The sequence below is a fragment of the Schistocerca nitens genome, chromosome 9 (assembly GCF_023898315.1).
Source record: "Schistocerca nitens isolate TAMUIC-IGC-003100 chromosome 9, iqSchNite1.1, whole genome shotgun sequence".
NCBI lineage: Eukaryota > Metazoa > Arthropoda > Insecta > Orthoptera > Acrididae > Schistocerca > Schistocerca nitens.
In genome coordinates, this window is record NC_064622.1 from 161,846,441 (window position 1) to 161,869,366 (window position 22,926).

The 22,926-nt window shown below is 43.5% G+C and overlaps 1 protein-coding gene across 1 annotated transcript in view; it reads right to left on the reverse strand.

Moving 5' to 3' along the window:
- The window catches only part of LOC126204080 (probable tubulin polyglutamylase TTLL2), a 376,176-nt gene that overhangs the window by 63,893 nt on the left and 289,357 nt on the right, over nucleotides 1-22,926 (reverse strand). The window lies entirely within an intron of this gene.

Sequence of the window (22,926 nt, forward strand, 5' to 3'; positions counted from 1 at the left end):
TAACAAAAAACGGGATCCTGCAGCGGCGCTGTTGGCGTGTATCCAGGTTGGCTTCTTCCTAACTTAAAAATGATATATAGTTCGCTGAGTACATAAGGCATAAACATAAGTTCCTGAATCTCGGTCTATTTTCTCACTTCACTTTTCGCATCCGGAACACCCCGGCTACCCGGAGACTCCACGAATAACGAATCCAGATAATTAGCAAAACATGTTCTGTATTTTACGTGTCGCTGCAAGATCTTACGGTGCTATTTCAGTATGCACGAGAAGTTTTTGTCAACGGTGCGATACAGATAATACGTCGCCATCCCTTTTATCCAGTTCATGGATTTTGGGCGATGACAAAGTTATTTTGTCCGGAAACAGTAGGTCGTCACCTTTGATTGCTGTGAGTGCCATACACTTAAAAGCGCCAACATTTTCTTCGTGGCGGCCGGAGTGGCCGAGCGGTTCTAGGCGCTACAGTCTGGAACCACGCGACCGCTACGGTCGCAGAGTCGAATCCTGCCTCGGGCATGGATGTGTGTGATGTTCTTAGGTTAGTTAGGTTTAAGTAGTTCTAAGTTGTAGGGGACTGATGACCTCAGAAGTTAAGTCCCATAGTGCTCAGAGCCATTTTCTTCGTGAGAAGCCAACATTCGATTGCCGTGCCGCAGACCAAACGGTGCTCGTCGGAGACGACGACAGCACCGTGGGGGTATATCGGTGTGTCGACCACGTGAATGACTGCAGTCGTTGGCCAATTTGCCGTTCACCACTGTATACCACAACGCACGCACCTCCGGAGTCAATGGCGAGACACTTCGTCGATCACAGTGCCCATTAAGGTGACGTGCTCGGTTCTCCAAAAGCGCTGCAGCCTACTAAGAAATACCGCGCGCACCCTGTTCCTCAAGTTTACGAGGCCGATGCCGGCTCCTCCTCTCGGTGCTAGCGTCAAGGTATCGTAGCGAATTTTAAAGAGAAGGTCAGCGCACAATAAATGTCCAAATGCTGACTGTAAGCTTGAGGCAATCGTGATTGGCAACGGCAGTATGTGCGGCAGGTAACCTATTAAGGTGCCAAAAAAAAAAAAAAAAAAAAAACACTGACATACTGTGTGCGCTAGAACATATCTGTTGCCTTGCTAATACGCGAATCTTCCGCAGAATCTCGATAATTATCCGCCGCTTTACGTCGTATGTTTCCACGGAACACCACGCCCAAATACCTGAGAGTGGGGAACTTGTAATGGGCACTCTTGTTCCAGATGACAGCCTTCTGCCACCTCCATACATCGGGTCTTTCGTAGGTTAGTGACACTACCCGCCAACGTTCTGTACTACCGGAGCCATTCCAGCGCCACCGTTCTGTATTGCTGAAGCCATTCCAGCGCCACCTGGATTTCGTCCCCTGACTTGACGAAAAGAACGTCGTCGGCGTATGCTCGGCGTTGGAAAGATGCGGTCCGTAGTTGGACGCCTACAAGTCACTGTCGAGGGCCACGTAGTGCATGCAGGCTCAAGAGTGATTGCGAACAATATGGCGGCAGGGGGCAACCTTGTCTGACTGAGCGCTGGACGGTGATGGAGTCTGAGCGAGCGCGCGCCGTGAATCAACCGCAAGTTTGTCTTCACAAACATAAAAGGGATTCTCATCTGTTCCATGACCGCGTGGTCCACTTGCTCGAAAGCGTGATCGAAATGCACTGCCGCTAGGGCTCCTAGTAACCTTGTAATCTCCCCACTGGAAAATTACCCTCTATCACGCAATAATTAATAATGGTCAATCAAATCATCCACATTTATTTACGTTTGAAAAGTATCTGATCAGATTTTCTAGTAATATATGCGCCGACGGCTCGTCGACGCCAAGGTATTTTTCTAGTACGTTTATTCCTTGGAACAACAGAGGTACGGAGATGTATGCTCCATGGTTATTATAGAGAGAGAGAGGAACAGCTTCGGAAGTATTCGTTTGAAGATTATCGGATTGCTAAAAGAGTTTTATTTATTCTTCTTCGCGCTAAAGCGAGCTAGGAAAGAGGATAGTTTGTGCCGTTAGCGCGATAGTAAAGAGAAAGATAAACCTGTAAAAGCAAATTACATGAGATTTGGAACCAACACAAAACGGAATCTGTACAGACAATGGCTACAATATATTTTTCCTCAGAAATAAGGTTTGTGACCATTTTATTCTAGAGTGAATGAAGAATGAGTTATCTGTCTGAATCATTGATGATTGTCTGGGCCCTGTAATTAATTGGGAAGTTTCAGCTGTGACGAAGAGAGCCTGCAATCTCTGAGTTTATAAATCGTCCAAAAAGGCTTCGTCCACATCTGAAATTTTAGATCTGTCGTAAACTGAACGAATGGTTCAAACGATCGATTTTCCCAACTGAATGCAGCGCTTAATAATAATAACAAATGCAAAGATCTTTTCTAGCAAGCCAGCCGCTGAATATTAAGACGAAGGGCTCCACCAGAGATTCTACTAGGCTGATTTCAAGTAATTAATATAGTTTAAACTGTATACAGATAAAGAACATTTCTGTGTGAGAGTGAAAGAGCGATAAAGGCGACAGATACACTTCTGTACAGACAAAACATTACACCAAGTTAGCGGCAAGCTGCATTCAATATAGACTTTCATCATTTACAAAAGTAATCAGTATTCATTATAATGGCCAATCCGTGACAGGACACGTTTTTGGACGTTGTTAAAATAATTTTGTTCTCTGTTTCATGTGAACTACGACGAGACAACTTAACTTGGAAAAGAGAAGAGATACTCGCAGGCGAATTAGTTGGATCTTCAAAGAAAAGCAGCACGCTGGGCGCAGAATAAAGGCCAGATCTCGAATTGTGTTCATGCTACATGTAGATTGATTGACCTGCCCTAGTTGCATTTACCTGTATAAGTACTATAAGAAAGTAGCCACAGAAGTATTCTTGTGTGAAGGGAGATATATACATATTGACGGTTGAACATTTATATGGTTTTAACTAGGGCAATGTTTAAGATGAGTCAAGCAGAGCAGAGCAACACGCAACAGCCTTCAGCTGTGAGCACGGATAATAGTGATGTAGTAAGAAGTGTTATAGAACCGATCGCTACAGATAGCGCAATAGAACGCCCGGTAGACACGGCTGGAGATGTAACAGCAAGTATGCAACAGGGATTAGATCCATTAGTAATTATCATGAGACAGATGCAGATGATAACCGAGAGCATGAATAATATGAAAATCGACATTAACGCGAAATTAGCCTCAGTTACTGAAGGGCAAAACCATTTGAATACAAAATTAGCCTCAGTTACTGAAGGGCAGGAAAATTTGAAAACCGACATTAACGCGAAACTAGCCTCAGTTACTGAAGGGCAAGAAAATCTGAAAATTGACATTAATGTGAAGTTAGCCTCAGTTACCGAGGGGCAAAATGATTTGAATTCGAAGTTAGCCTCAGTTACGGAAGGGCAGGAAAATCTGAAAGCTGAGATTAAGCAGCAGTTACATGACAGTTTTTCCGAATTAGAGCAGCGGATAGAGGCGAAGACAAAGGAACTTAAAGATCAGGCCGAAGAAACGGAACGAAAATTAACTGCACAAATAGAATTGGTTAAAGCTCAATGTGAGGAATCTACTCACCGCGTACGTGTAGAAATGAAGGAGTATGTGGCCATTAAGATAGATACCGTACGCGAACAGGTGGAAATGGTTCCGCAATTAGTACAAAAGCAAGATGCCATGTCATGTGCAATTGCGCAACTTCCTGAATTGGCACGTACGCAGACGAACTTAAAGGAAAGTGTGGAACATCTGACAGAACGTCAGGACGTTATAGACCACCAAATTAATGTATTAACGGGTAAACTATCCGAAATCACATTAGAAAACAAAAGGCTAATGTGTGAAAACGTTGAGCAAAATGTTAAAGCAGCATTCCAGATTCTATGCGGCAAACAGGAAGAGAATTTGTTTGCGAAAGGACTTGAGGAAGTGCGACAGCAGTTAGGTGCTGATTTTGAGCAATGGAAACAAACGATAGCAGAGTCGATACGCGTTTCACAACAAGGCTCAGAACAAATGAATACCGGCCAGCAGCAGAAGTTGCCAGCGACTATAGAGCCAGTTACTGCACATTCGCACACGATACCGACTTGTGTGAGTAACTCGAATATTAAATTGCCACGAGCTAGTTGTTCGCGCGAAGTTTTATCGGACGGAGATTACGAAAGCCTGTGCCATGCCGAAGAAAAAATGATAAAGCATCGGCAATTTCAGATTTTTAACACTGACAAAAGGGGGGTCCATCCGATTGTTTTTATCAGGAGTTTTAGAGGAGTGCTACCCAGAAATTGGTCGGAGTGGCAGAAGATCAGTTTCGTTACTGGGTATATACAAAGTTCGGGGGCGATCTGGGCCTCGGACATGACGTCTGTTTGCTCGACCTATGACGATTTTGAGAAAGCGTTTTTAGCAAAATTCTGGTCAGAAGGGGTACAGGAACGCCTAAGGCAGGAGGTGCTCTACCCAGAGCCTTTCTCTTTTTCGAAAGGAAGCCTTAGGAAGTATTTTGAGAAATATATAAATAAAACTAGATATTGGGACAGACCTATGCCTTTGCCAGATATAATAAACATACTTAAGGCAAGACTACCAACTAGTATACGGAATCAATTAATTTACGGCAATGATAAAGACTTGGAGTCGTTCCTCACGACGTTAGATCATATAGACATTATAGAAGAGAACAACAAGAAAGCCCGCAACAATAGATTCCAATATAGGGAGATAGAACCTCCGCCAAATGGTAGGCAAGGGAACGCACAGAGATCGATAAATAGTGGAGAAACCCCTCAAAATATCAACAATAATACCGGAAATAGTCTTGCGAGGGGCTATCCAAGGAACAACAGGAATGGGAAACGATACAATCCCGTATGGGGGAACGAAAGGAATTTCAGACCGCAAGCATGGAACAATAACGGTAATAGAAAGTGGAACCAACCGGGGGGAATAAACTCAAATAACCAACATCAGTGGGGACGGACATCTACGAATCAACCGGTGATTACCGAAGTGACGGATGATGTCAACCACCAGGCGAATCAAAATCCAACAAACTAGTAAGGACCCACTCGTGCCCCGGAGGAGCGGTCAACAATAGGTTGAGGGGCAACAGGATATGTGTACCAATGCTAACGTACAATGATGGACGATTACTGGCAGATGAATTGACCAAGGACTTAGAACCCAAAGATGAGGATAAGGAACAGGTGGCAGGAGCCGAAGTGCAAGTCATTTTGGGGACTGTACCTATAACGGCGGTTTTAGACACAGCTGCAACCACGAATGTTATTTCGGAGGCTCTATTCAACAAGATCAGAAATATAAGACGAGTACCAATTTTTCCAGTTCAAAATTGTAGAATAATAGGCGCCGTTGGGGCCAGATCGGCTAATGTAAAAGTGCAGTCACTACTTAGTGTAGAAGTAGGAAATGTAGCAATATTAAGCACATTCCTTGTTGTGAAAAATTTGGTGGTAGACTGCATTATCGGAGTCGACAGCCTACGTCAATACGGATGCAGAATAGATTTTAAAACAGGAAAAATTTGGTTAAATGTAAATAAACAAGAAATTGAGTTGGACTTGTTGAAAAAGGAAAGCCTTACCAGAAAATATAATAGTGGGATCAGCGTGCAAGTAATCAGGACTGCACAAAATTCTAAACAGCACGTAAATAATGAGTTCCAAGTTAAAGGAGATTTCGGTCAATTAGTGTATGAGAAGTTGAAGGAATCCGACTGCATTACTGAAGATCAGAAGAAGCAGCTCAAAGAATTATTATTAGTGTATGAAAACGTGTTTGATGAAAGGCCAGGAATTATTAAGGGATACATATGCCATCTCTACGTTAAACCGCACGAAACATATTGTAGATCTTTCTATCCTGTTCCCTGGAGGGTAAAGGCTCAAGAACAAAAAGAAATAGATCGCATGTTGAAATGGGGTTTGATCGAACCCTCCACAAGCCCATACTTCTCCCCATTGTTGGTCGTGACATAGCATACCCGGGATCGAACAAAATAAAAGGGTTATTTTCTCATAACGACTTAAAAAAGTATAATGAAGATTAGAAGATAGTGAGGAATGGTGTTCCGAGTGACAGAAATGAACGCTCGTAAAAAACATAATAATAAACTGTGTGTGTGTGTAGTGATAGAAACCTTTAAATTGAAAGAGTTAATCAGTGACATAGAGTATAGAAATAGTGACTAACTATTATTATCGAGTGTTGTAAAGGAGATAGTGGAGATAGGCTTCACCTGTGTTGGGGTGAATATAGGACTTTAGCATTGCTAATGTCATTAAGAATGATTAAGGATCTGATTGAACTTCAAGAAAATGAAATGTTTCCCGCAAATGACGCTGAATAATCTAAAGAGGTTCCGAGTGAATATTCATATATAATCTCATGTGAACGCTTAGATGTGTAAACGTGTGAAGGAATGTGTTGTGGTAGTGAATTGTGAGTGACGGTTAACGCCGCAAAGATAATTTCCCGCGCAAAACAGCTGACGTCGGCGCGAGAATTAAAATCGATATAGACGATACAGAGATGCCTTGTAAGAGACTCGCACCAAACGCGAGGATAAACTGATTCATGTTGCACTTTAAAAGGAATAGGTGTTATAATTAGAAGTTAAGAGTTTTTAATTTATTAATGAATGATTAAAGAAAGTAAATATTCATAGATTCAGTAGTAATTTAATGGTTCGTGTTCGTTTGAGAATTTTTTGTGAAAAATCCATTTCCATATATGAGCATGGATGAACACCGTATGAATCAGAGAGTAAATAAAAGAGGTGAATCCGCATTTCTCAATGCTAATAACTTTTACATTTCAGCGCTCAAACGTAAAAATATATGTATTTAAAATAAAAGGTTTTGAGTATAGCTAAATTATATGACTTATCAAGGAAATATGGATGATGTCTTGGTATAAAATGAACTACACTTTCCATTATTCAATGATTTGAATCCAAAATCTATAGTAAGTTACATGAATCCTTTAAATTACGAAGAACAAATCAGTGATAGAAAATCTGTGAAAACTTTTGGACTTATAAGCACAAGTGGGGAGGCAAAATCAAAAGGAGTATTCAAACGAGAGTAAATCGGATGATGCTTTTGGCAACATCATTAAGTAATGGTTGAATTGCTTGAAGTACGTCGTAACAAAAAGGATCCATGAAGCCATAAGGATTTTGCTTTCCAAAAGGAGAATCTTAGACGGTGCAACCTAATCAGTTCTCTTACAGGAAGAGTTTCCCTTTTGGTCATTGCTAATTCTTTTGGAATGAATGTTGCATGTGAATTCGAGTATCCCTGTTCCTTCTACTCTTCCCATTGTGGGCCGCGTAGAAGATCAACTACAGAGTGGGCCGCGTAGAAGACCGACTACAAATGTGGACGTCGGAGACATGCAAGACCCGGGGGAGTTTAGCACCGCAAGATATTGTACTAGAAGCAAGATTGTAAAACGCGAATTCACGTTATTTATTGTAAAACGTTTTTTTTGCTAGAGGCGCAAACCACTCTTCTCCAAATTGTGATACAAATTGATCCCTGTCTTTCCTTTAGAGATGAATTTCAAAATTATTTTTGTTCTTATATAGGCTTTCCTATCTTCTATGTACCGTAGGCTGGGGGTCTAAGCTTAAGAGGTTTTCCAAGGTTTCCCTGCTTAAGAAAGTTCCCGAATGGGTAGACCCTGACATCAGTTCATAAAAGATCATCTTCCTTGGTTGTGCACAGCAAACATAACACCTAGATGCACGTAAAAGCAATACAGCCGAGGTACCTGTCTCTTCATTTCTTCTGTCTTCAACATTTCTTTTCTTCGTCTGTCTCAAACATAATATTCCCTTTCAGTCGGAGGACTGACAATCATCACTTCCGGGTTATCCAAGCTAATAGATAGCTCGCGAAGTGTGTTCGGTGAATCAAAATTGAGCTCACAAACTTCGCTCGCTGCGAGGGGCATTGTAATCTCCCCACTGGAAAATTACCCTCTATCACGCAATAATTAATAATGGTCAATCAAATCATCCACATTTATTTACGTTTGAAAAGTATCTGATCAGATTTTCTAGTAATATATGCGCCGACGGCTCGTCGACGCCAAGGTATTTTTCTAGTACGTTTATTCCTTGGAACAACAGAGGTACGGAGATGTATGCTCCATGGTTATTATAGAGAGAGAGAGGAACAGCTTCGGAAGTATTCGTTTGAAGATTATCGGATTGCTAAAAGAGTTTTATTTATTCTTCGCGCTAAAGCGAGCTAGGAAAGAGGATAGTTTGTGCCGTTAGCGCGATAGTAAAGAGAAAGATAAACCTGTAAAAGCAAATTACATGAGATTTGGAACCAACACAAAACGGAATCTGTACAGACAATGGCTACAATATATTTTTCCTCAGAAATAAGGTTTGTGACCATTTTATTCTAGAGTGAATGAAGAATGAGTTATCTGTCTGAATCATTGATGATTGTCTGGGCCCTGTAATTAATTGGGAAGTTTCAGCTGTGACGAAGAGAGCCTGCAATCTCTGAGTTTATAAATCGTCCAAAAAGGCTTCGTCCACATCTGAAATTTTAGATCTGTCGTAAACTGAACGAATGGTTCAAACGATCGATTTTCCCAACTGAATGCAGCGCTTAATAATAATAACAAATGCAAAGATCTTTTCTAGCAAGCCAGCCGCTGAATATTAAGACGAAGGGCTCCACCAGAGATTCTACTAGGCTGATTTCAAGTAATTAATATAGTTTAAACTGTATACAGATAAAGAACATTTCTGTGTGAGAGTGAAAGAGCGATAAAGGCGACAGATACACTTCTGTACAGACAAAACATTACACCAAGTTAGCGGCAAGCTGCATTCATATAGACGTTCATCATTAACAATAGTAATCAGAATTCATTATAACCTGCATGCCAACATCAATGCTATGACATTCCTGTACGCCCCTAGCGCCATGTACATGGTGCTCTCCCCACCTAGAGACGTTTGATCCAAATGTATTTTGTCCTTTATTGCCGCTTGTAGGACGACACGAAGGATACCTGCAAAGATTTTGTAGTTTGCGTTCAATAATGTCAAAGCCGGGAAGCCTTGTCGTCTAAGACCACCACTTAGTTTGGAACTAGTATCATAATAAGCTGTGTGAACTCGGTAGGGACCTGTAAGGTAGGTGTTAAGAGTTCGTTGTACACCTGTATCCACGTCGGTCCCATGACGGGAGCAAAGGTACGGTAGAACTCAAGAGGGAGTCCGTCAGGTTCAGGAGATTTGTTTAATGCACCACGCTACATTGTCTATGGTAATTTCAGCCATAAGGTCGTCCGCTTCAATGGAATGCTCGGCCGCTGGCATTTCTCGAAGCACATCTGAGAGTCCACTTGACCACCAGCTGCCGACACAATTGCTGAGCCCACAACAGGCAGATCATGCCTGTACGTGTTTGTCGAGCGGAATTTGTTTTGTCTGTGACCCCATCGTAGAAGTGTAGATGCGGGTGAATGATTGTTACGAAAATGTTCAAATTTGTGTGAATTCCTAATGGACCAAACTGCTGAGGTCATCGGTCCCTAGACTTATACACTACTTAAAGTAACTTATGCTAAGAACAACACACACGCCCGTGCCCGAAGGAGGACTCGAACATCCGGCGGGAGCGGATTGTTACGAATTAGCTTTGTGTAGAGATATAAATTGGTGTATCTTGGATCGCGTTTAGCTAGGGCATTGATTTTCGTGTCATTCTGAAGAGCTTGTGGTACACTGCTAGGATTAACAATGACACAATAAAAATATTCGCCGGAACATAAGTGAAAATCGGTATTAAGCTTACAAACTGTCGAAAGCTGTCGTCCCATATGACTCATAAATGCTCTCGTAATTATAGAAAACGCAAGATAGACGAAAGCTCGCTTCGAAAGGAATCCAGAAACCCTAGAAAGTCCAGAGCCAAGCGAATACGAGAGCTACGGCAAACGAAATAAAATGAATTTCTCCTCCTTAGTTGTAACATATTTTTCCTTTACTACCTGTATCCTACTTCAAGAGTCCACCCCGATAGCTGAGTGGTCAACATGACGGACTGCCGTCATACGGGCCCGGGTTCGAAGCCGTCCGTAGTGGCCGTGTGGTTCTAGGCGCTACAGTCTGGAACCGAGCGACCGCTACGGTCGCAGGTTCGAATCCTGCCTCGGGCATGGAAGTGTGTGATGTCCTTAGGTTAGTTAGGTTTAATTAGTTCTAAGTTCTAGGCGACTGATGACATCAGAAGTTAAGTCGCATAGTGCTCAGAGCCATTTGAACCGGGTTCGAATGCCGGCTGAGTCGGGAATTTTCTCCGCTCAGAGATTGGGTGTTGTGCTGTCTTCATCATCATTTCATTCCCAGCTGGCGTGTAGGCCGCCCATTGTGGCGTCGAATGTAATAAGACCTGCACCAAGGCGGCCGGACCTGCCCCATAAGGGGCCTTCCGTCCAGTGACGCCAAAAACCCATTTCCGTTTTATTTCCTACTTCGAGAGCTTAAGGTGCATTTAAAATACAAACAACATAATGAATGAAAGCACGAATCTTAATTACACACTAAAGGGAGAGGATTCTGCAATTTATACACTGGTCTCAAATGAAGGGATACCATGCTCTTGCGTAATTTGCAAAATTATTTTGATAACTTCGTTTGTTCTGGATTTCATGGTCTAATGTTGGCAGTTTAAACTTAAATTTCGTTGAAGTCAGTTTTTCTGATGTTATGATGTACACTCCTGGAAATTGAAATAAGAACACCGTGAATTCATTGTCCCAGGAAGGGGAAACTTTATTGACACATTCCTGGGGTCAGATACATCACATGATCACACTGACAGAACCATAGGCACATAGACACAGGCAACAGAGCATGCACAATGTCGGCACTAGTACAGTGTATATCCACCTTTCGCAGCAATGCAGGCTGCTATTCTCCCATGGAGACGATCGTAGAGATGCTGGATGTAGTCCTGTGGAACGGCTTGCCATGCCATTTCCACCTGGCGCCTCAGTTGGACCAGCGTTCGTGCTGGACGTGCAGACCGCGTGAGACGACGCTTCATCCAGTCCCAAACATGCTCAATGGGGGACAGATCCGGAGATCTTGCTGGCCAGGGTAGTTGACTTACACCTTCTAGAGCACGTTGGGTGGCACGGGATACATGCGGACGTGCATTGTCCTGTTGGAATAGCAAGTTCCCTTGCCGGTCTAGGAATGGTAGAACGATGGGTTCGATGACGGTTTGGATGTACCGTGCACTATTCAGTGTCCCCTCGACGATCACCAGTGGTGTACGGCCAGTGTAGGAGATCGCTCCCCACACCATGATGCCGGGTGTTGGCCCTGTGTGCCTCGGTCGTATGCAGTCCTGATTGTGGCGCTCACCTGCACGGCGCCAAACACGCATACGACCATCATTGGCACCAAGGCAGAAGCGACTCTCATCGCTGAAGACGACACGTCTCCATTCGTCCCTCCATTCACGCCTGTCGCGACACCACTGGAGGCGGGCTGCACGATGTTGGGACGTGAGCGGAAGACGGCCTAACGGTGTGCGGGACCGTAGCCCAGCTTCATGGAGACGGTTGCGAATGGTCCTCGCCGATACCCCAGGAGCAACAGTGTCCCTAATTTGCTGGGAAGTGGCGGTGCGGTCCCCTACGGCACTGCGTAGGATCCTACGGTCTTGGCGTGCATCCGTGCGTCGCTGCGGTCCGGTCCCAGGTCGACGGGCACGTGCACCTTCCGCCGACCACTGGCGACAACATCGATGTACTGTGGAGACCTCACGCCCCACGTGTTGAGCAATTCGGCGGTACGTCCACCCGGCCTCCCGCATGCCCACTATACGCCCTCGCTCAACGTCCGTCAACTGCACATACGGTTCACGTCCACGCTGTCGCGGCATGCTACCAGTGTTAAAGACTGCGATGGAGCTCCGTATGCCACGGCAAACTGGCTGACACTGACGGCGGCGGTGCACAAATGCTGCGCAGCTAGCGCCATTCGACGGCCAACACCGCGGTTCCTGGTGTGTCCGCTGTGCCGTGCGTGTGATCATTGCTTGTACAGCCCTCTCGCAGTGTCCGGAGCAAGTATGGTGGGTCTGACACACCGGTGTCAATGTGTTCTTTTTTCCATTTCCAGGAGTGTAGTATACGAATTGAGTCTATAGCCAGATTACCATATTGTTTTTTCCGGACAGGGTATCGCTTTTGGTCTGTTATCACATCTTCGCATATCTTGACATACTGCAGTGCCGTCCGACTTGACATACATATAGATAGCTGGCAGGAGTGGCCATGCGGTTCTAGGCGCTACAGTCTGGAGCCGCGTGACCGCTACGGTCGCAGTTTCGAATCCTGCCTCCGGCATGGATGTGTGTGATGTCCTTAGGTTAGTTAGGTTTAAGTAGTTCTAAGTTCTAGGGGACTGATGACCTCAGAAGTTAAGTCCCATAGTGCTCAGAGCCATTTGAACCATACATATAGATAGTTGATCTATACTTTTTTATGAATGAGTTTGCGAGTACCAAAATATGTGACATAAACTGATGATTCAAAACATTATGACCACCTACTTAATAGCTCATTTCTCCGTCTTTGGAACGAAATACGTCACTGATTCCGCATATCAGGGAACCGACAGTTTGTTGGTAGGTTTGTGAAGCTATGCGGCATTACATGTCTATGCACAGGTCATGTGATTCGCAAAAATAGCGGGTCGCTGATTTGAGTTCTCGGTGGTGTCGCCCGCCAGAGATCCAGAGGGGTTCCATAGGACTTACATCAGGCGAATTTGGTCGCCGAGACATCAACATAAGTTTACTTTAACGCTCCTAAAACCACTGTAGCATGGTTCTGGCTCCAACACGCGGTCAGTTATACTGCTGAAACATGAGATCGCCGTCGGGGAAGACATTAAGCATGATGGGATGCAGGAAGTTCTCAGCCGTCAGCGCGATTTCAACTTCCACCGTACAAGGGTAGGAGAACGTTTCCCATAGCATAATACTGCTCCCACCAGCCTATGTCCGTGGTGCGCTGCAAGTTTCGAGCCGCCGTTCACCTCGATGACGGCGCTTGTGGAGACGACCATCGACCTACTGTAGCAGAACTCTGATTCACTCGAAGAACCGACATGTTTCCACTCAACGACGGGCGAATCCCGATGGTCCCGTGCCCACTGCCATCATAACTGACGAAATCGTTGGGTCAGTATGTGAACACGTAGGGGGTAGTCTGCTGCGGGGCTCCACGTTCAACAATGTACGATGAGCGTGTGTTGCGAAACACTTGTGCGTGCACCAGCATTGTGCCCTTTCGGCAGAGATGCCACAGATAAACATCCCACTTCACCCAGCAGACAAACCTCAGAACCCATGTTCTGTGAGGAATCGAGGGCGTCCAATCATTTAGCACCTGTGGTCGTTTCACTGTTCTTTTACCTCTTTCCGTAGATGCTAACGACAGTAGCACGTGAACAATCGACCAGTTTTGCCGCGTTCGAGATGCTCGTTCACAGATTCTGCCTAACAATTATCTACCTTTTGTCAGAGTCGCCCATCTTAATGGATTTCCGCATTTGCAACCCATATCTTCGCTAGAGTGGTCCCGCTCATCCGTGTCTGCTCCGCTTACTCCTACGTCGCGATGGGCAGTGGTCGTAAAGTTTCGGCTGATTAGTGTATATGGCCGTATCTTTTGACTGCATGGACTTAGAAGCCTAAATTATTTACGCCACCAAGAGACCGCAGACCTTAGTGCTTGACATACATTTCAAATTGGTACCCCTACCTATGTCTGAGAAAAAGGGGTCCTTACAAACGCCCGTATCTTTCGAGTACACTGATTCAGAAGCTTTTCTACGCGAACCGTAGACCGTAGTACCCTACAATAATTTCAGCTTGAGATCTATACCCGTTCCTGAAGAAAAAGGATTCTTAGCAATCGAACTGACAGACAGATGGTCAACAAAGGGATCCTTTATGGATTTCGTTTTTAATGTTTGAGGTTGGGAACCCTAAAAACAGCGCAAAGCGATTACGTAACTGGCTAGTCGAAACTTGGGATTTATCTGTTCTGTAATCATTATACTACACTGTGTAAGGATGTGTTAAATAAATTGATAATTAAATTACAGATAAATACGAAACACTTGTTATGGTTTTATCCCGACGTTTGACTAGAAATCTACAGGGGGGACCCAAGATGCGCACAAATTTTTTTGATTATTCTATGTAAGGAATGTTATTTCACAAAATAAATTATACTGGTCGGGGTGTTGCGTCGCCTTCGTGTTTACTTCCGGGAAACAGCGAGGCAGTAGCGAACAGTCCAGTATTCTTACAACTGGAGTGACTTCTGTTCAAATGGCTCTGAGCACTACGGGACTCAACTGCTGTAGTTATCAGTCCCCTAGAACATAGAACTACTTAAACCTAACTAACCTAAGGACATCACACACATCCATGCCCGAGGTAGGCGACCGTAGCAGTCGCACGGTTCCGGACTGCGCGCCTAGAACCGCGAGACCACCGCGGCCGGCAGTGACTTCTATCACCTCAGCCTATTTGTTTGAAGCGTTATATGAGTACCAGATAATTTTTCCTACGGCTGTTCACCCACAGAAGTGCCCAAGTAAGCACAAACGTATTACGTTTTACAACGTTTGAGGAAGGAGAAGTCCACGTTGTGCACAAAAGGAAACCAATGAAAAACTTATTTCATGAAAATTATTTCAATAGCCTAACCTCAGCTCTGCTGAAGACGAAAAATAGTTTTGCCTGTTATTTGGCACTTACAATGAAAACAAGACCCAAAGAATACAGTAAGCATGCTGCCTTCAAAATATACTTTGATGTGTTCACATGTATGTGTTTTCTGGAACAAATAAACGTTGATGTGTGACCGTCATTATGAATATCCACTATAAATCTCTCTTTTGTCACTAATAAACGGTATTATCATTACTATTTCCTTAATGCTGTTACTATATAGTAGAGCATCGATTATCTTTAGGAACTGGGATCGAGAGGTATTGGAATAGCTCATTTTTTCGGATAAATAATCATTTACGGAACTACTCGTAGCAGAATGTCGAATCAAAGCACCTTTAGCTGTCTAAAATTCCAAAATGCTACTAATATTTTATTGAGGAACCAGTTTCGGCGATATATCATGCCATCTTCAGGCCCCCTTACCGACGTGCAGGAAGATTCCCACCTCTGGTCCAGTCAAAGTAGGGATCAACCTTCAATGATTGGTATCTGTAGATTTTTGACTCACTGATCCCTTCGATCATCGCATGTCAGAAAGATAGCGTAACATATCGCCGAAACTGGTTGGTCAATAAAATAACGATCTGTAAATTAAGACGGCTGAAAGATGTTTTGGTTCGACATTCTGTACTGAACAGTCGAGATCCTGCAACGATGTGTATAAAGTTGGACATACAGAGAGAAATTGTACCAGTGTTCATAAGAATATGGAACAAAGAACCACTGAATTAAATACAAAATTGTGTGTGTAATTTTCTATCACACATATTAAAAACACACTGAAACGCCAAAGAAACTCGCATAGGCATGGGTATTCAGATACAGAGATATGTAAACAGGCAGAATACGGCGTAAGGCGGCTATAATTTTGCACCCTACAAGCACTCATCTACATTCTTTGCCGTTATGTACAACCTGAATTAGGTATCATTTGATAGGTTGTACATCGTATATATGAATATTTAAAGAAGGCTGACACTATCACGTACACCTTGTAAATAGCTGTTAACGCTTATTGCATGGAAGATGACGGAGTGTCTTTATTATCAAAATGGCGTAATGAATGATTGCCTATACTAGGAGAGGCTGGAGCGCCAGTGGAAATGAAACGGCAGGCGTAACTCAAGCCCTGGGTGGAAAAGCCCGCACAGGTGTGTTGGTCCTGGGTGGAAAAGGCGTCTTCTGCCATCGTAGTGTTTGCATGAGTTTTTTTTTAGAACCATCACTCCGACGCACCGGACGTAGTACATATGGTGATATTGCTAACTGCTTCGGCTTATTAGGGCTATAAAGCTAAACAGCTGTGATCACGTAAATTTCATTTGCACTGAGGCTGCACACCACTGTAGATTATCTTTGAAAGTGGTGTCTTCTAGTGTTTGGTACGTAGATGATGCCAACCATCTCGCGTTATTTATATTAGATCCCGTAGCCATAAAAAAGGACAGATTTGGGCAATTAATCAATCATATTAGTTAGGAAATCCATTTGTATCTCTTTATGTCCACTGGACATTGATATATAAACATTTGTAATATAAAGAGGTTTTAATCTACATTAAATGTGTAAGCAGAAACAACATTTATCATATGTAGTTACTAGATCCCTTGATTATTCATTTACGTTGATGTTGTAATTTATATGTTAAAGAACTAGAAGGAGGAGATAATATCACCATTACGAAATCCTAATATCTGCTTGAGGGGCTAGTCAGACAGGGCCAAATCTTCATTTTCTAGTTCAGTACTTTCCGTCGCGAACATTCATTTTCTACCCGACTGGGGTAGCATTTTGGAATGGCGCTGCGGTCGGCAACACCTATATAAGACAACAAGTAACTGGCGCAGTTAGTAGATCGGTTACTGCTGTTACAATGGCAGGTTACCAAGATTTAAGTGAGTTTGAACGTGGTGTTATAGTAGGCGCACGAGCGATGGGACACATCTTTTCCGAGGTAACGATGAAGTGGGTATTCTGCCGTATGATCATTTCACGAGCGTACCCTGAATATCAGGAATCCGATAAAACATCAAATGTCCGACAGTGCTACGGCCGGAAAAAGATTTTGGAAGAACGGGACCAACGACGACTGAGAAGAATCGTTTCTACGTGACAGAAGTGCAACCCTTTCGCAAATTGCTGCAGATTTCAATGCTGGGCCATCAACAAGTGTCAGCGTGTGAACCATTCAACGAAACATCGTCGATATGGGCTTTCGGAGCCGAAGACCCACTCGTGTACTCTTGATGACGGCTCGACACAAAGCTGTACGCCTCGCCTGGGCCTGTCAATACCGAAATTGGACCGTTGATGACTGGAAACATGTTGTCTGGTCGGACGAGTCTCGTTTCAGATTGTATCGAGCGGATAGACGTTTACGGGTATGGAGACAACCTCACGAATCCATGGACCCTACATGTCAGCAGGGGACTGTTCAAGCAGGTGGAGGCTCTGTAATGGTGTGGGGCGTGTGTAGTCGGAGTGATATGGGACCCCTCATACGTGTAGATACGACTCTGACAGGTGACACGTACGTAAGTATCCAGTCTCGATCACCTGCATCTATTCATGTCCAATGAGCATTTCGACGGACCTGGGTAATTCCAGCAGGACAATGTGACACCTCACACGTCCAGAATTGCTACAGAGTGGCTCCAGGAACATTCTTCTGAGTTTAAACATTTCAGCTGGCCGCCAAACTCTCCGGACATGAACATTATTGAGCATACCTCGGATGCCTTGCAACGTGCTGTTCAGAAAACATCTCCACCCCCTCGTACTCTCACGGATTTATGGACAGCCCTGCAGGATTCATGGTGTCAGTTCCCTCCAGAACTACTTCAGACACTAGTCGAGTCCATGCTATGTCGTGTTGTGGCACTTCTGCGTGCTCGCGGAGGCTCTACCCGATGTCACGCACACGCAGGTGTACCAGTTTCTATGACTCTTCAGTGTATAACAGTGAACTCTCTACATAGCCTAGATTGAAATATTCAGAATAACCATTAAAGTAGGATTACACTTTAGGAAAAGAAGTCCAAAATTTATTTTTACTTCAGAGCTGACTCTCGTTTTCTTGTACTAAATCTCGCAAACACTTTAGAGACAGCAACTGCAATATATGCTTGTCTATCAACTTTATAGACGTCTCAAGAATTTGAAAAGCTTTCTCACTGGATGGTCCTTGTCCAGCAAGGTCGTTATCACTTGAATCTTCCTCCTCGTCGCAACTATACTAGCCGTCAGTTACTGCGACATGTATCTCCATTCGTCAATAGTTGATAAACAAAGCAATCAAATTCACATTCGAGCTTCAAACCCTGGGGAGGCTTTAATTAGTCCAGTGCCAGTGCATCTTGTATTCCAAACACGCTAATTTGAATTTCCCTACTGGAACACTTTCGGTTAACTGAGGCTTTGGTTGACCAGTATTCGTATAATCTATAAGCTCTACTGTATTTTAACTCTTTGTAAGAAGGATGATACCATATAACGTTACTTTAACAGCCCAGGCGCCAAACTGCACAGCACAATCTGAGCACATGCAGTTTTGGCGCCAGCGTAGAACTTAGAAGAACCATTCGTCTGCAAGCAAGCTCTGTATACTCGCTTTATCCTCGCCAGCGGGTCGTATGACGTCGTCTCCGTAATCGTCGTATCCGTGTGTTCGAAGACCGGACTCGTGGGTGTCCGCTGTTGCGCATTTAAACGAAAATTCATCCCTTGATCCGGTTAAAGGGCACAAGCGGACTGCAGGGTGTTAGGGGTATAGGTGCCAGATATTGTGATGACTTGCACCTTAATATGCACCGACTTCAGCGAGTTTGTTGGCAACTACACCCGAGAGCTAACGGCATTGGTGCTAAGTACGCAAGCGTTGGGTATGACGATTATTATGAAGGGTGATTCAGTGATGAAGTTGCAATCTCTCTCGGGGACAACGGAAAAGGGGTAAATGTATCAGTTTGAGGTAAAGACCACTCATCAGCAAACCGAGTCAAAAGTTACAAGCGGAAAGCTTTCTGATACCTCAGACAGTGTACCTCTTCTACTGTAAGCGCTTTGCTTTCCATATTTTAGGGAGAGATAGTATGGATAGAAACAAAAACAAATAGTCTAATTAACATGTCCTCTAAAATGCATACCTTAAGAGCTATGAGCACCTGTTCAGTAGAGGTGTGGTTCAGAGTCGCAACGGTGAACGTGTGCTCATGGCTCTTAAAGGTAGGTACTTCAGAGCCATGTCTCCTGGACATATTTTTCTTCTTTTGGTCCATACTAGCTTCTTTCAGCAACGGAGGAAAGAGTGTGCAGTAGATGAGGTCAACTGCTAGAGGTATTAGAACGATTTTCGCTTAGAACTTCCGATTTGGTCGTTTCTGGACAAGGGTCCCTTACTTCAAATGGATACGTTTACCCTTTCCAGCATCCTTGAAAGTTTGGAACGTCATCGTAGAATCACCCTGTATATCAGTACAATGACTGATCAGTTATCAGTGATTGCTGTTCTCTTTATATATGGAAAATGAAAAGAGCGTATGGCATCGTTGGCCGGGAGGCCCCATCCAGGGAAATTCGGCCGGCAAGTGCAAGTCTTATTTCATTCGACGCCACACTGGGCGATTGCGCGGCGGTGATAAGGATAAAATAATGAGGAGGACAACACGATACCCAGTCCACGGGCGGAGAAAATTTCCAACCCGACCGGGAATCGAACCCGGGCCCGCTTGTATAGGAAGCAAGCACGTTATCTCCCAGCTAAGCAGGTGCACACTATATATACAATACACGGTGTTAGGGGTATAAGTGCCAGATATTGCGATGACTGGTACTTTAATGTGTACCGACTTCAGTGAATTAGTTGTTTTTTTCTCTGTGTCTAACAGTCTTCCTACAAACACCTCGTCTAATTTACTAGCTGATGTTTTCTGCACCGTTGTATCTGCACCACTAAGTAGACTACACCTGTCAGTATAGATTTTGTTGTGACTTGGCAAGACAGCCAAGCCACTAGGAGGTAGCCGAATGGCACGCGTTTAAGCTCACGCCGGCTGGCGTGAGGTCTGGAACAGGTAAAGTAATTATATTAGCAAAAAAGGTACGTAGCTTCTGGAATACTTAACTTTAATCCATAATTGGTGAACATCAGTCTGACGGTACATGCATCACAAGATAAATAGCAAATGATAATGGCGCCTTGCTAGGTCGTAGCAAATGACGTAGCTGAAGGCTATGCTAACTATCGTCTCGGTAAATGAGAGCGTAATTTGTCAGTGAACCATCGCTAGCAAAGTCGGCTGTACAACTGGGGCGAGTGCTAGGAAGTCTCTCTAGACCTGCCGTGTGGCGGCGCTCGGTCTGCAATCACGCGGATCCGACGTATACTAACGGACCGCGGCCGATTTAAAGGCTACCACCTAGCAAGTGTGGTGTCTGGCGGTGACACCACAGATTTAACTTTTTGTGTCCATTACTTCACTACCTGACTTGCTGCGAAGGGGTAAATAAGCATTAACGGCTTCTTCTTGTCACTTGTACTTGGAGGAACTAAGCTACCTAAGAACAAACTGTTCCTAATTATTAGTCATATATATATATATATATATATATATATATATATATATATATATATATATATATATATATATATGGGTGGGTGGGTGAATTCATATGTATTCTTTACATATAGCTACTGAAAGGGTCCTATAGTCCCCTCCCATTTCACTATCATTTTATTTGCTTTCCAGTGCACGTTGCATCCTAGAGAACAATTCAGGCGTTTTCATTGCTATGATTCAATCTAGATGTAGCCTGTTTCTTTCTACGATTTGCAAGCATCATATGGTTATTATGTTGGTTCTTTTCAGACTTGCAAATGCACCTATAACACCATTATAAGTTTCCATGCTTTTATATGTAACCCGACTAACGTCTATGATTCCATAAAATGTTTATCCCTTGTTCTCATACTCCAAAACTCTCTGGTATGCGTGAGTGAATGAATGTAAGTGTGTTTCATTTTGCTGTACGGTGGTTCAGTCTGCTGCAGAGAATCAGCGGCAGTCTAACAGAATCGCCAAACCTTGTAGTTTTCAGGTAGGCAAAGACGTTTGTTCCTCTTGTGTGGAAGTTACCTGTGTTAGGTTGGTGACGGAAGCCTCATCTCTGGGCTTTCCTGGCCACGGGGTCGTGTGGGAGAAGTTTTCGTTTGAGATAGTCAGTCTGCTTCCAACTCTCCGAGGGTCTGCAGCCGAGGTCTCTTCGAAGAAGGATGAGTTGATTTTTAGCCGCGTGGCGCGTTTGTCTGATAGGAAGAGGGTTGCTTTTAGTTTTTGACCTCGCGTCTTCTCTTACAAAGATTGTTTTGCTGGATCGCAGCAAGGAATGCATGGCTTTTGCAGACTTCCAGTTCTATTCCTAATGCAGACTTTGCTCCGTAAGAAGAACGTAGCACAAAGGTGTTGCATATGTTGAAGCGATCTCACTTGGGAAATGTGTTCTCGGTTCAGTGTGAATGTTTGTGTGCCTGCGACTGCATGTGTACGCATTCTAATCTTTTCGGAATCTTGATAATTTTTGCCTCTTTGTGAAGTGAATTTAATGTTTAATTCCTATATGTCCGTTGGAAACAACCCACATGGGTTAATATTAGAGTTGTTGGCCCTCTGCCATTACCCTTTGTCTACTCAGATGTGTCCTCTATAAAATGTTAATTGTTCGCAGCTGCGTGGTTTAATGTTGCTAAAATTTGGGGACAGTACGTAGAAATTGTGTTTCCGAAAACCACCTTGTCAAGGTCCGCTTTCCCCGTCGGAGGTTCGAGTCTTCCCTCGGGCATGGGTGCGTGTGTTGTCCTTAGCCTAAGTTATTTTAAGTTAGATTAAGTAGTATGTAAGCTTAGGGACCGATGACCTCAGCAGTTTGGTCCCATAAGACCTTACCACAACTTTCCTTGCGGACCACGTGGCCACACGAGTTAACTGTGAGTCTAACTTTCCCGTGGCCCGCTGTCTCTGTCCTAGAGTTTTCTTGTTGCTCTGATTTTGGAATATTAAATATATCCCGTCCAGATTATCCAACTGTATTTGTGATTTCATGTTAAGCGCGTAAGCGTGTATGTGTGGCTCTCGTTGAGGCGGTTTCTCCAAACCGAGGTTCAACTTTAAATGCAACCATGACATTCAGATTTACTCTTTTATTTAATCATTTCTCAACACAGCGGAACAAACCTACTAGCTTCGTTGCACATTGGTGTTGGAACCGAACTTGCTGTTCTTTGAGTGAATGTGGGTCTGAATGCGAGTATTAAACCTTTCCCGTCCCCCTCTAATTACGGCCGCGGTTCTAAATTAAGAGATGCTGTTGTGAATCGTATAGCGTTTCACAAGCAATCGAACGTAGTTACCAGGCAACAGCAGTTATATATATGTCTTATATCAATGTCTTAAGAAATAAATAATTTTGTTTGAATTCTTATCCAGTGTACCGATTTACGTCTCCTTTACCTACACCATTCACCTTGCAGTTCCCTTGTTAGCGTTTCCATGCACTCAGATCCAATAATTAGTGTTCCCTTTTTATTTAAAATAAGTTCTTTAGAATAGATCTTGTTTCAGGAATGTTGCTGCAAGCTGCTCATATTAAGTGTTCACACACTTTTTACTTTATTTTAATATTTGATTCATGTGAACAATCCCTGGATCATATTAATAGTTGCATCTCATTTTTTATGTGTGACGTTACAATGAATGTTATTTTATGAGTTTTTTAACGACTAAATTAATCAATTCTCCAACTCAGTCGAACCTCTTGTTTGTCGTGTGGCTAGAGTTGGTGGCGACTCAATCTTTTACTTTGATTTTAATGTCAGATAGCATTTCCATTTGCGTGTGGCCCTCTTAGCCGTCAGGATATAGTTCAGGGCTCCACTCATTTCATAAACACCAATTAAGTGCACGTCAATTACACTATGTGTATGTATTTGTGCTTGTATGTACATGTATAAAACTTTTTTAATGACTACTGCATATTTATTTTAATATTTAATCT